The sequence below is a fragment of the Sinocyclocheilus rhinocerous genome, unplaced genomic scaffold, assembly GCF_001515625.1.
Source record: "Sinocyclocheilus rhinocerous isolate Xijiao unplaced genomic scaffold, SAMN03320098_v1.1 scaffold865, whole genome shotgun sequence".
Lineage (NCBI taxonomy): Eukaryota > Metazoa > Chordata > Actinopteri > Cypriniformes > Cyprinidae > Sinocyclocheilus > Sinocyclocheilus rhinocerous.
In genome coordinates, this window is record NW_015646167.1 from 12210 (window position 1) to 18569 (window position 6360).

General features: G+C 37.3%; 1 long non-coding RNA gene across 1 annotated transcript; it reads left to right on the top strand.

Annotated features, from left to right (window-relative positions):
* The first annotated feature begins 1117 nt into the window (after window positions 1-1117).
* On the top strand, window positions 1118-2745 carry LOC107707049 (uncharacterized). Its single transcript, XR_001636219.1, has 3 exons — window positions 1118-1189; window positions 1847-1948; window positions 2605-2745. It is a non-coding gene; the product is annotated as an uncharacterized LOC107707049 (long non-coding RNA).
* The last annotated feature ends 3615 nt before the right edge of the window (window positions 2746-6360 follow it).

The window sequence follows — 6360 nt, forward strand, 5'->3', positions numbered from 1 at the left end:
ATTTCACATGGGTTTGAATCAGATTTGGTCAGATGTTCATTTTACACCCAGATGGTGCATCTTACCTACTGACTCGACTCGGGTCAACTTACCCCTAACCCGGGGCAAACTGAGCCATGGGAACACTTTTATTATAAGAAGCCATATTTTTAGAACCCTTTGTCATAGATACATTCTGATCATTTAAAATGATAGGAATAGCCTACTTTCATTAGTATAGGATAGGATAGGATAGGATAGATGCTTTCATTGTACTTCTGCATCATTTTAACTTATCTTGAGGACCACATAAGTAAAAAATGGCCAATCTTACCCCACTCTCCCCTATAAGTATTAGACATTTAATTTAATATTTTACAGCATAAATCTATATTATATACTAATAAAGCAGCAACGCTGCTTTAACAAAAAAGCAAGATTTATTTGACATAAAAAAAAAAAATAATAATAATTTAAGATGCTCTAATTTCTCTTGTGGTACTTTGATGTCATACACAGAACAGTCTGTGCAATGCTGCTTCAATTCAAACACCTATTGTTTTTTGTTAGGAGATGCACAACAGTTCTTCTGTGGCTTATAGGTAATATTTTCGTTTACTCAGTTTTGCAAAATCAGGCAATATTGTGTCTAATATATACCAGAATATAAACGTATTATTGAATTGTAGTAAATAAATATTACATTTGCAACTGGTCAGTGTTCAAAAAATGCTGGGAAATCACTTCACGTAACCCTATAGCCTACAAGAGTGATTACTGATAGGCTGTCTAAAGAAAAAAACCCGGCACGTTTAAGAGAAGAAAAAATCACCCACTGACTTTCAAAGCTGCTACATAGTAACTACTTTCTACTTCGAGGACCTTGATAGAATTGTAGTGGAGTGAAAAGTACAATATTGGTCTTTCAAATGTAGTGACGTTAAAGTAATAAGTTTCCAGAAAAAAATAATACTCAAGTTAAGTACAGATACTCAAAAAGTGTACTAAGTACAATACTCAATAAAATGTACTTCGTTACTGTCCACCTCTGGTTGACGCGCCTTCCCTTTTTGTGTTGACCAGAAAAACAAACGGAAAATAAATTCCGCTGAAGCATAGCGCTCTTTTAGCGGCAAAGCACCTTCCCTCAGAGTTAGGTTTCATTTCACTGCAGACCACCACTGCAACACTTCTCCAGACTGAAAGCGAGGTAGATCATTCGTTTATTTACTAAGATGTCGAAATGTTTCATTCTATATTTGTCTTAAGAAATCTTACCAAAAACCCTGCAAAAGTTAACTAAATAATTATATAATAAGGATTTTTTTTCTTTAAATGATCGAGTGCTAAATGCGAAATTATTTTTATGAGACCTTGTCACGCTCGGTTGTTTAATTATCGAAATATTTACTTTCACAATAACCACACAATCTGAAATGTGATCGCATTATAGGCTTCTTGTAGCTAATATGAGAGTAGCATACATTTTCATTAAGTTTTGTATTTTATCTCTTAAATTGTCCAAACAGTTAGTTTCCACTTCATTAATCTCATCATGGAAAAAAAATGAACTGTAAAGTTAACCTTCACGTTCAAAACTGTGTAACTTTTAAGGGAGTTTATAACAAGCTCGGAATTCAGTTTTCATTTCAACAGGATTTAGAATGTGTGGAAGAAATGAGTAAAAAAAGAGATGTCTAACTAAGTTGGCAACTCTAAACCTGAGGTTCTATAACGAATAAAGTGTGACTTTAAGCGTACTTTAAAGTTCACAGTCATTCATCTCCTTTTCTTTCTCACTCTCCCTTCACCCCCCACCCCACATCCCACACCCTTGCTGCTTCTTGCTTCCTCCCTCGCCTCGCAGTCATGGCAGGACAAACTACTACTACTATTGTGACAACCCAGCATGTCTCCTCTGGTACCTGGACTACAGGCATCTGTGACTGCTGTTCTGATATGAGCACTTGTAAGTCACCTACTGACCCATGAACTCTCGGTTCCCTTTTCTTTATTCCAACTTGTTTGAATGTGAAATCCTACCTGATCCCAAACCTGTTTTGATGTTATGAAATCAGAAAATGAAAAAAAAAATTATAATAATAAAAAAAGTATTGATGTAGGCCGAATTTATGAGATCATCTAGTTGACTTTAGTGCAGCTTTTATTTCTTAACCACAGTTTTTTATGGCTTTTCAATGATAAGATGCAGGCAAATGTAGAACAAGTCACCTACTGACCCATGAACTCTCGGTTCCCTTTTCTTTATTCCAACTTGTTTGAATGTGAAATCCTACCTGATCCCAAACCTGTTTTGATGTTATGAAATCAGAAAATGAAAAAAAAAATTATAATAATAAAAAAAGTATTGATGTAGGCCGAATTTATGAGATCATCTAGTTGACTTTAGTGCAGCTTTTATTTCTTAACCACAGTTTTTTATGGCTTTTCAATGATAAGATGCAGGCAAATGTAGAACAATGACACACACACACACTTTAGAAAGTGCTAAAATGCAGCACCAGCAAGATCTGTTCAACCTCAACTTTGGACGAAGGTGTAGAAGAAATCCTCTTTAAATTTACTGCAGGCCCAGAACTAAAACAACCCTCATGTGTGTTTCAGGTTGTTGTGCCCTTTGTTGTTTCCCCTGTATGCAGTGTCAGACTGTATCTCAGTTTGGCTGGTGTTTCTGCATGCCATTGCTGGACTGCTGCATGGTGGTATCTTGCTGTCTGCGTCAGAAGATGAGAGAGCAATATAACATTCATGTGAGTTCATACACACACGCGCACACGCACACACACATGCAATTGAGAGAAGGGTGATAAAATTATAATAATAAAAAAAGTATTGATGTAGGCCGAATTTATGAGATCATCTAGTTGACTTTAGTGCAGCTTTTATTTCTTAACCACAGTTTTTTTATGGCTTTTCAATGATAAGATGCAGGCAAATGTAGAACAATAACACACACACACACTTTAGAAAGTGCTAAAATGCAGCACCAGCAAGATCTGTTCAACCTCAACTTTGGATGAAGGTGTAGAAGAAATCCTCTTTAAATTTACTGCAGGCCCAGAACTAAAACAACCCTCATGTGTGTTTCAGGTTGTTGTGCCCTTTGTTGTTTCCCCTGTATGCAGTGTCAGACTGTATCTCAGTTTGGCTGGTGTTTCTGCATGCCATTGCTGGACTGCTGCATGGTGGTATCTTGCTGTCTGCGTCAGAAGATGAGAGAGCAATATAACATTCATGTGAGTTCATACACACACGCGCACACGCACACACACATGCAATTGAGAGAAGGGTGATTTATAGAAGAAAGACTAATAGACTGGTGCTAGTGTGCACACAGAGGAGGTGAAACGATATATATACACCGCTTGTAGCTTCCTGTTTCTTTGCTGTTTCTGATGAATTTTGGGTGTTTCTGACGCTCTGTATTCACATGTTCCTGACACACACAAGCAAAATCTGTAAAACCTTATGTAAAAGTAGCCATGTATTCTGAAAGTAAATGTTTCTGCAATCACCATAGAAACCACACATATTTCATTATATTACAATGATTTTTTGGGAGGGTTCTTAAAAGCATGACTTTAGTAAAGGGCTGTGTTTGTTCTCCAAACAGTATTGTCATTATAATTTTGCATTTATGGCTCAGGTGTTTGGCTGCATGTGTACAATCTTAAAGGGATAGTTCAGCAGTAAATGAAAATCTTGTCATCATTTACTCACCCTCATGTTGTTCCAAACGATGATTTGTCATCTGTGAAAGTCACCTTTATTTATTTAGCGCTTTTAACAATACAGATTGTGTCAAAGCAACTGTACAGCATTATTTACGAAAATATTGTGTCAATAATGCAAAATGATAATAGTAAACACTCAAATTTTCAGTTAAAGGCAGTTCATCTTTGAATTCGGTGATGTCATCATCCAGCTCAGTTCAGTTTAAATAGTGTCTGTGCAATCAAGTCGACGATATCGCTGGAAATTAAGTGTCCCCAACTAAGCAAGCCAGAGGCAACGGCGGCAAGGAACCGAAAATCGATCGGTGACAGAATGGAGAAAAAACCTTGGGAGAAACCAGGCTCAGTCGGGGGGCCAGTTCTCCTCTGACCAGACAATAGTGTCTGTGCAATCAAGTCGACGATATCGCTGGAAATTAAGTGTCCCCAACTAAGCAAGCCAGAGGCAACAGCGGCAAGGAACCGAAACTCCATCGGTGACAGAATGGAGAAAAAAACCTCGGGGGGCCAGTTCTCCTCTGACCAGACGAAACCAGCAGTTCAATTCCAGGCTGCAGCAATGTCACATTGTGCAGAGGACTCAACTGGTTCCTGTGGTCTGGTTCCTGAAACACAAATTGAAAAATAATTAGACTGTTTATGTCCATTTAATGTGGGTCCAGAGCATCATTGGTTCAAAACGTTCACTGTAAATTGCCAAAAGGACACAATTTTAAAATGTTTTTTTTGTGTTATGCATAAGAAAACATGTCATACAGGTTTGGAACAACATGAGGGTGAGTAAATGGTGATTTTGGTGAACTGTCCCATTGAGACCAATGTTATGCCAATCTCTAAAGTGTCCTTGAATACTTCTGCTAACTAAAATGAACATGTATACAAGGAACAAACAATTACTTATTTATATCTGTTTCTTTAATAAGTACTTTAACTGCTACAATTATAACTTCACTATGATAACCACAGGCAAGATTTCATTTCCCCATTTCCACATGATACTTACAATTTTTTGAAGAACTGAAGAACAGATGTTCATGAATTTGCTTCCCAGTGAAAGACAAAGAGCCGTGGCAGTTGTTTCAAAACCTGTAAAATCGTACAATTTAAAGGTTTAAAAACTGCTTGCGACTGTGAAAAAAATATTTGAGCCACTGGTGCGAGCGACACGATAGAAGAACAAAGAACAGATTTGTGTGCTCATGGAGACCCGTCTTGACAGGCTACTTTGAAAGAATGAACCCAGAAGGACCCGAGAACACAGGACGCATCTTTGTGAGAATTGAGATGCGCTGTGAGTACAGTAGTGGCCAGTAGACAATAAATACAACATAACATCACAAACAAATGTTAAAATCTATTAAAACATTTATTTCATAATATTGTTGACAGACATTATTCCCATATTATGCTTTGTCAATGTTACGATTCTTTATAACATAAAAATACTGCAGTCTCTCCAGGTCTTCTAAACCTAAACGTTCAAACTTCAAGCTTTTATAATGGCTTCAAACTTTCAGGCTAGGCTTTATCAAGCCAACCTCAAAGTTTGTTAACAAGTTATCTTTAAAGTAATTGTTCTTGGTGTGAAGGGACCTTTAATCAACTCTATCTTTAACTCACACGCCTCGAAATTATGCAATATCAAGGAGAACTTACAGTGTAAGTTAAATTATTAGATATTACAAAAAATTTAAAAGTAAAACATAGTGTTGCGTATTTTATTGGTGCAGAGGTGAGTACAGGGCTGGATTGGTAATTGGGCATACCGGGCATTTTCCCGGTGGGCCGACGCACTTAAGGGGCCGACAGAAGTTTTTTTTTTTTGCCGAAGACCATCACACAGGGACAGCGAGCAGCCAGTGGCCCATTGGTTTGTCTCCTGTATTGACAGTGTAAACATCCAATCACAATGCGCTATAGACGGAGCGATTAATTATTTTACTCCGCCTATATAAGGATCGCTTCACCCCAACTTCTTCCTCGTCAGCTTTTCCCACGTTTTCACAGCAGCTTTATCAAGAACAGGCTTGCTCTGCGGTGAGTGATGCGGGCCAAAGAGCCAGGCAGGAGGAGAAGAAGAGAGTCGTTGAATTGGTAAAGTGCTTGATAGGAACTCGCAACGGAGGCAGACATCTAACCTATCCTAATGTATGTGCGTGGCTGTGTGCCATGAGTGTAGAATACATAAACACTTTTTAATAAAACGTAAATTCGTCCCAGTCAAGTCAAGTCAAGTCAAGTGTGTTCATAGAGGTTTCCATGGGCCAATGCGAATAAAGCTAGATTTAAATGAAAAAGACACGATATCGACGTCGGACCTGACGTTTTATTCTTATCCAAAACAAGATGTGATATGAGTGTGATACATAGGCTACATACATACACTACCAGTCAAAATTTTTTGAACAGTAAGAAAGATCCAATAGAAAGATCCAAAGATCAGCATTTATCTGAAAATAAAAAGCTTTTGTAACATTATACATATACCATTAAAAAGCTTGGAGTCAGTATAATTATTATTTTATTTTATTTTTTTGGGAAATGATAGAAATTAATACTTTTATATAGCAAGGATGCTTTAAATTGATCAAAAGTGACGATAAAGACATTTATAATGTTACAAAAA